The 8,650-nt window shown below is 35.1% G+C and overlaps 1 pseudogene; it reads left to right on the top strand.

The window, feature by feature from the left end:
• Positions 1-1,121: 1,121 nt before the first annotated feature.
• On the top strand, positions 1,122-2,007 carry LOC131626430 (uncharacterized; annotated as a pseudogene).
• The last annotated feature ends 6,643 nt before the right edge of the window (positions 2,008-8,650 follow it).

Below are 8,650 nucleotides of genomic sequence, written 5' to 3'. Positions count from 1 at the left end.
ACACTTATACGCCACCCTAGGTGGCTTGAAACTTCAAAATGCACTATGGCGCCACCCCAGGTGGCGCATATGATGGGGAAATTGTGAAAAGGCGCCACGGGAGGTGGCTCCTATGTGTAGGCCACCTCCCGAACCTGGTCATGCAGGTAATTTTCCCCAAAACATGGTTTTTTGGATAATTTTTTTTTAAACATGGTTATTTGAATTTTTTTTCAATAAATTTCTCAAATTATTTCTAAAATATCATTTTTAGTTTTAATTCCAGATACATATTACAAAATTAAATCATAAATTTTCAACAATCTTTTATAATTCATTATATAAAAATGTCCAATAATATATTGTTAAATTATAAATAATTAAAATTGATGGGCTAATTCAATTGAATTAAATCAATGGTAATTGTTGCAAATAAATGGTATAGTAAAAAAACAACATTTAAATACCAAAATTATCGTCCTACTGATATAGACTCATTCAACAGTCATACTCACTTCCTTTTTAAACTACAAATTCAATATAAAATAAAGAGTTTTATCTAAAATTTTAATCTTGACTTTTATGAATGTTACATAGAGTGTGAGTAGTTTGAATGTGAAATATTTTTCATCCACGAAATAAAAGAACAAACATTTTTAGAGATGTTGAAAAAAAAGAAATATTGAAATTATTTACACTTAGTTTATATTTTAAAATTAAATTGTAATGTCTTATTTGCATATCTTTGATTCAAACATATTTTTTTCGCTCAAATATTTACTCTATCTTTTTATCACCTTTATTTTATTGTCTCAATTATAATTTTTTATAAATATCAATCAAAATCTATCTTTTATAGTAATATCTAAAAAAAATAGGGTTAAGTATATTAAGCCCCCTGCCATTATAGCGAGTTTTGATTTAGGCCCCCTGAATTTTTTTTTATTAAATGTCCCTTATAATTTATAAATCCTGGATTTACCTAACCCTTTTACCATATTTGCTGACTGGGCTTTGACTTTAATCGATGATGTGGCAAAAGACAAAACCAACTACAAAGGCAAAACAAATCTACCACGGAAACCATCACTCTTAACAACTACACTCATCACTTCTTCGCAGAGGAAAACTCAATAACAACAATGGCGAACACCGCCACCATCTCCTTCTCTCTCACACCACAAAAACCAAAAACCACAACCCTCTCTTTTTTACCCACAAACCCCAATCTCAATCTCAAATCCAAACCCAACTCATTCTCTTTCTCCATAACCAACTCCACCAGATCAAACACCCCACCCCTTCTCAAATCCTTCCCAGACGACTCCTCCACCTCCATCACCACCACAACAACATCCCCTTCCTACCGCAACCTCAAAGCCCGTCTCCACTCCGGCGAAACTCTCTACGGCCTCTTCCTCCTCACCTTCTCCCCAACTCTCGCCGAAATCGCCGCCCTCTCCGGCTACGACTTCGTCGTCATCGACATGGAACACGGCCACCGCACCATCTCCGATACCCTCCCGTGTCTCCATGCGCTCGCAGCTTCGCAAACCGCGGCAAGGAATCATGTTCCCAATGGTCGAATCCGCCAAATCCGCTGCTAAAGCCGTATCCTTTTGCCGTTTTCCACCCGCCGGAGTTCGTGGGTCAGCCCATCCAATCGTTCATGCTTCGATTGTATTCAAATGGGACCGTTGGATCTGAGTGCGAGTATGGGGTATTTGTGGGATCCAGGGAATATGAAAGTGAGGGAGACACTGAGGGAAGCGGACAAGAAGGTGTTGAAGAGGAAGAGTGAAAAAGATGATGTTTTTTTTGTCTGGTTTTGCGTTGCCGTTTGATGGGCCTAAGGATCTTAGGTCACATGGCTATCACATGGTGTCTGGTGCTTCTGATGTTGGTTTGTTTAGAAATGCAGCTGTGGAGGATGTTGTGATGTTTAAGGAGAGTTTGGTTGAGGATGGTGAGGATAGTGATAGGGATGAATTGGATAAAGATGGTGATGATAAGTACTGGAGTGAGTGAATGAGAGATTATAGTTTTTGTGACTGGTTTTTTTGGTTTTAATTTCTTAGGTTTATGTAAAAGTACGTGGTGTAGTGTTTTAATTGGTTTTATCAAACTTATAATTGTCCCAGTCAGCAAACAAATGCCACCGTGGCCACTGTTTCAAAGCCCAGTCAGCATGTGGAGTAAAAGGGTGTGATAAATCCAGGTTTTGGGTTTTATAAGGGGCATTTAATAAAAAAAAACTTCAAGGGGCCTAAACCAAAACTCGCTATAATGGCAGGGTGTGAAGTATATTAAACCCAAAAAAATATTCATAATAGTCTGGTCGCACGGATCACCATATAGTTAAACTTAAACAGAATACCTAAAAAGCAATTCATTTATATTTTAGTGTCTACATTACGTGATTCCTATTAATGAAATGAAGTGCTTACTCCCACACGCCTTCAAATTAGAGCTGTGAAAATAGGCTATCTAGCGCATTTAGGGCCGACCCTCATGAGTCTGGGTTTTTTAAGGTTGGGTCAAAAAAACCTATTGTAATATGGACCTCAAAATTACTACCCGAGTCAGGTCCTAGATAGGTTTCGGGCTACCCAACTTTTTTTTAATAAAAAATCCATAATGTTGACTATAAATAAAATAACAAATTATATTATTCTAAATATAATACATTTTTAAGTACTATATTATCTTTTATAAATATTATAATGTGTTTTTATATACAATACACGTCTAAATTGTATAAAATAATATTCAAAATATTTAACATAAGAGAAATTAATAGAATACAAGGAAAAAATGTTGATTATATTAATGTATAATGTTTAAAAGAGAAAGATTGAATAGAATAGAGACAAAATTGAATGAAGTGAGAAAAATCAATGTGTTATTTTTGAGTAACATAATATAAGAATTAATATAATTTTTTAATATTTATAGTAATGCGGGTCTAATGGGCTACCCACGGCCCATATGGGTTAGCCTTAATGGGTAACGGGCTTTTTAGAGCTGGGTTAAAAATGGCCTTAAATATATGAACTCTAATTTGAAGGCTCAAGTTCTATGATTTTTCGGACCGGGCAAGCTGACTCATATGAATTATAGTCCATTTTGACAGCTATACTTCAAATGCCATGGTGAGTGGGAAAAACATGTTAGTGATCCCAGAATTTGACATAATGGGTATGGATTGTTGGAGGAAGGACACAAAATCTTAGGACCAGATCTTTTTAGACCTGAATAATAAATTCCCTTAACAAGTGCCATAGCTTTTGCTCTAAAAAGCTAGTACAGTTATATCCTTACATCCATGAACATTTCCTACCACTTAAATAGTTTCTAAATAGAAGTGAATACATATAAACGGAAGTATTTCATTTATATTTGAAAAAATCTGAATGCATCCATTGTTGGCTACTTGAAAAAAATTTCATTTATGCCTCCTGTTTCAGTAAGTATATATATATATATATATATATATATATATATATATATATATATATATATATATATATATATATATATATATATATATATATATATATATATATATATATATATATATATATATATATATATATATATATTAGAAAATATTTTTTTTACTTAAATTTTAATTTTTTCGGAGATGCATCTACGGAAGTATTTTAAACTAGTAAACGTTGAGGAAACTTCAAATTAATTCAGTTCAAGAAATTTTTTCGTAGGTATATATACGGAATGTTTAGGGAAAACTTCAAATTAATTTAGTTCAGGGATTATTGGTGAAGTCCGGTATGATTGTTGAACAAAGAATGGATGCATGGAATCATATTGTAAATTTTTCTACAAAATAATTAGGCTTAAATAGTCAGTTGGTCCCTGTAAGTTAGCGTGTTGAAAGCACCATTCTTGATAAGGTGAATGAGAAGTTTGTTTGTGTGTGGACTGATAATGTCTGACATCTTAGGAATACAACCACCAACAGAGTTGAGTCGGCACATGCTAGTTTGAAAAATTGGTTGGTTATTAGCAAGGGTGACTTGTGTCGACATTGGGACTCCGTAAATTTCATGATTAAAAACCAACATAATAAGATACAAATCATATTTGGCCGGACCATTACGGTGTTGGAACATCGATTCAAGGACAACATTCTTTATTCTCAATTGATCGATCACATGTCTCAGCCCGGGTTGAACTATATTTTTCACGAGGCCAAACGAGGTAAAACTGTAGGCTCCGATAGCGCAAAGTGTGGTTACACTATTACTAAAACATATGGTCTCATGTGTGTTTGTATTATTGCTAAGAATATGAAACTAAGTGAGCCAATACAAATGGACAAAGTTATCCCTTATTGGAAAAGACTTAATTTTGATGATGACAGTGGCATCGAAGGAGAAAAATCGAATATCTCTATTTCTATCGAATTGGAAGCAATACAAGAGAGGTTTTCGAAGGCCGGTGATAATATAAAACTCCACATCAAAAGATTGAATATCCCGAAACAACCGACATAAAATCGCCTTCTTAACCGGTAAAGACAAAGGGTGCTTCGAAGAAATTGAAGCCTACACAAGTCGACTACACGACTCATTCTTATTATGAGCATGTAGATAAACTTTTTCCTGACTCACCGACTCCTAAATCTCAAAAATCTCAAGAAAGTTCAAACAAATGAGCTCACATAAGCAAACCGCCTCCAACACCTATTCCACAAAATATTCCACTCATCGAACAGATGCCAACTTTTTTGCACAAATACATCGAGTGGATCGTCAACATTGCAGGGGACGGTAATTACGGTTACCGGGCCGTCTCGGCGTTGTTTTGTAATGGAGAGGATAGCCATATGTTTGTATGTCATCAAATTATCCAAGAGTTAAAGACGCATAAAAACTCGTACACACGGTTATATGGAGAGGAAATTAAATTTGAAGCGGTTTACGAAGCTCTTGTTCCTTGGTTGGACACTTACGCACCGGTGTCAAAATGGATGGAATTCTCGGAAATGGGACCTCTTATTGCATGCGCATATGATAAGGCGTGCATTGACTTGACACGTTATGGTTTTTCAGAATCCTTTTCCCGCTCTGCAATGCACCACCTATAAATCCAAGTGATCGCATCATGTGCATTAGATGGCTTGCAAAATAGAGTCATTTTGTACAAGTTTACTTGAAACCGGGATGCCCCATTTCACCTACGTCACCGGATTGGGCGCTTCATCATACCACAGATGCCGAGACGTGACCAAATCTTTTTGTTGATAGGATGCATGAATTCAAAAGATTGAACAACATCGAAAAGGAACCGAATGCGGAAATGTCAAAATTGGAACCACCAATAAATTTAGCCAGTGATAGTTCTTTTGATGTGTTTTATAGTACCCAAGTGTAATATAGGCACTCTTTAATATTGCAATATAATCATTTTTTGTCAATTATAAATTCTAATGGAAGGTTAAGTATGTCTTTATGTGTTTATAAATTCTGCCCTGCTATATTATTCAGTTCTGCTAAAAAAAACTAACTGAGAAAGTTTCGTAGATGTATCTACGGAAGGTTCAAAAATTGCTCGTAGATATACCTAAGGAAACAAAATGTCTAGGTTCTTTATGTGGATACACCTACGAAAATTTCTGTGACAGAAAATGGGTGGTCCATATTCACCTAGGTTTTCTATCAATTTGGGGTTTATAATGTTGTATTTCACACAAACACAAAAATATCTCAATATGATATCAACATCCGTTGGTATGTCCGAAGTGTCTCCTACTCCGACGGCATAACACCTGGGCGGATGCTCAAACTCAACGATTACACCTCGCTCGATGATATCATTGACGAAATCCACTACCGCCTGCCTTATGGTGACAAACGAAAGGTTGTGAAGCTCGAGTATCATTCACCTTCGTTTGACAATGGAGGAACATCGTTTACAACAAATTTGAGCTCAAGAACCTAGAGGATGTTTTGGCGATTTGACAAGCTCCACCGGGCTATTGAAATGTAATATTTAATTTGCTGTTGAAATCATCAATGTAATGCCGATTTTAATCTATGAATGTTTTTTTATCTTGCAATGTTGATTTTCTGATTTTCTGTATTTGGTTTATTCCCTAGATGTACATACGGATATATTTCGAATATGCATCTACGAAACTTTTTCACGCAAATGTAAAAAAAAAGTGCTTCCGAAGATACACCTCCGGAAGCAGAGGGGCAATTTTGGAAGCACTCATGGTGACTAAGAACCCCAAAGGGTGTAATAAGAGTTTCTCTTATACTTTTCTTACTATATATAATTAATTAGAAATGATAAGTGCAACGAATGCGATGATAAAGTCCATCAAACCAATAGCTCATTTACCAAAAATAAACAACCAAAGATTCCCTTTCCAACAATCAATATTGCAGTTTAAGTATATCGGCATTAGTCGGAGTTTTTTTTAGGTAAGTTAAAATATGTTTGATATTAATTATAAAATTGTTGAATGAATAATATTATTTGAATTTTTTAAGAGGACGACTTCTAACTCAATCAACTCAAAAAACATTGCAAAAGGCCCTAGGACAAATCAGTTGGTTTGGGGTTTTTTGTTAGGTTATGAGTTGTTCAATCCAATTCATCTCGCCTAAGATATAGGTTATCCCATCCAAATTCGAGTCCATCAAATGGCAACTGTATTAATATGTGTCAAATCATATGCTCTTAAAAGGACGAGTATTTATCACTTTTTAAAGAAGAAACCACTCCATCCTATTAATGTGGGGATTGATCTTACTATTCTCACGCTCTAGGTAAATAGTTAGGATGAAACTAGTTCTACATAGGGATATTAGTGGAGATCTCCATGGGGATTCTCCGTTTAGAGCCCAAAGACGGAGAATTTTTCCCCCGCGAGGACGGGAATGGGGAACAAAGTCTCTCCGTAGGCACTTAGAGGACGGGGGTGGCGTAAATATCCCCCGCCCCGTGGAATCCCCGCCCCGCCTAAAATTGCATAATGTTCTTAATTTATATATAATTTTTAAATTATTATGTAAGTTTATTTGTCATTTCATTTAATTAATCTTATACACAAATTTAAAATATATATGTAATGTTAGTAAAATAGTGAGATTTAAATGATTATTTCAATTTTTTAGTTTGAAATTTTGGTGGTCATGACACTCAATATTATAGATTAAATATTGTTAAAACAATATATTTATCATAAAGGAATTATTTCTAAATTTTTTGTGGTTAGTTTTTTAAGCTTTTACTACTAATTTGGTTTAAAATAAAAAAAAAATCATGTTTACAATCTCTGCATGAACCTTGGGGATCCACAGGGATCCGTAGGGACGGGGATGGGGGACAAAATCTCCCCATAGTAGGAATCTGAAGCGGGGATGGGGAATAGATTCGAGGGTGGAGATTGTGATGGGAATGTATCCCCATCCCCTCCCCATTAACATCCCTAGTTCTACACCCAACAATTTGCCCCACGAGTAGATATTCATTACCTTAAGCCCTTTAGGATTCCTCACGCGAGCATCAATTTGTTGTACAATTGTTGGGTTGAATTCGTGTAAAAGTTCAAGTTGTTGATAGTGGAAATCTCACGAGGAAACTCTTGGGGACTAGAGTAGGTCACGTGGTTTAAGGTCGTACTAGGATAATCTCTGGTGTGATATCCTTTACCTTGTCTTTTTATTTATCTATGATTTATCTTTGTCGCAGCTTACTCTCTGCTTTTACCCTGTTGTTAAAATAAATCTTTTTAAAAACAATTGTTTTTCTAAAAAGTTTTTAAAAACCATATATCACACTCTCTTATGTTTGGAGTCGTTTGTTCAACAAGTGGCATCAGATATTATTTCCTATTATAAGACTAATCGTCTCAGGAGGTAGAAATGACTTCAAACGATTCAGAAAACAAACTTTCATCCTTCAATTGAGATGGGTATGCATATTGGAAAGAGGGGATGAGAATCTTTATCGAGGGAGTCGATTATGATATCTAGAGTGCCATTAAAAATTGTCATTTTGTTTCCACACATCTAGTTGACGGTTTTGCGGAAAATAAATCTAGAGAAATTTGGACCAAAGAGGACAAGGAAAAAGTGCAACACAGTTTGAAAGAAAAAACTATAATCATTACTGTTCTTGGTATTGATGAATTTTTTCGCGTTTTTCACTATGAGACAGCCAAAGAAATGAGGGATATCTTTCAACCCATGAAAGTACAATTGAGGTGAAAAGGGGGTAGAATGAACATATTGATCCATGAGTCAAGATTTTTGAATGAAACCTGGGGAAAACATTATAGGTCTGGAAAAAACGTTTTATTCACATTGGTTGTATGTCCATCTATTGCGATCGAAAGGAACTTGTGGTTATCAAAAGATAAATATATCAAAAAGGTATTGGAGAGTATTCACATGGAGAAAACAATGTTATTAAAATTAAAAAATTAAATTAATTAAAAATAAATTTTAAATTACAAAAACTTAAAGTTAATTATGAGTGTTATTTAAAAGGGTTTAATATACGATACCCCTGCCAAATAAGCGAGATTTGATATCCCCCCCCCCCCCTAAGAATTTTTTTTGTGATTTCCCCCTTATAAAACACAGGTTCCTTTTTCAGACACCCTTTTGCACTATTTGGCTGACTGGGCAGTAGA

Source organism: Vicia villosa, linkage group LG1, assembly GCF_029867415.1.
Source record: "Vicia villosa cultivar HV-30 ecotype Madison, WI linkage group LG1, Vvil1.0, whole genome shotgun sequence".
Classification (NCBI taxonomy): Eukaryota; Viridiplantae; Streptophyta; class Magnoliopsida; order Fabales; family Fabaceae; genus Vicia; species Vicia villosa.
Note: the sequence above shows the minus strand (reverse complement) of the source record. Positions and strands in the feature narration are given on the sequence as shown.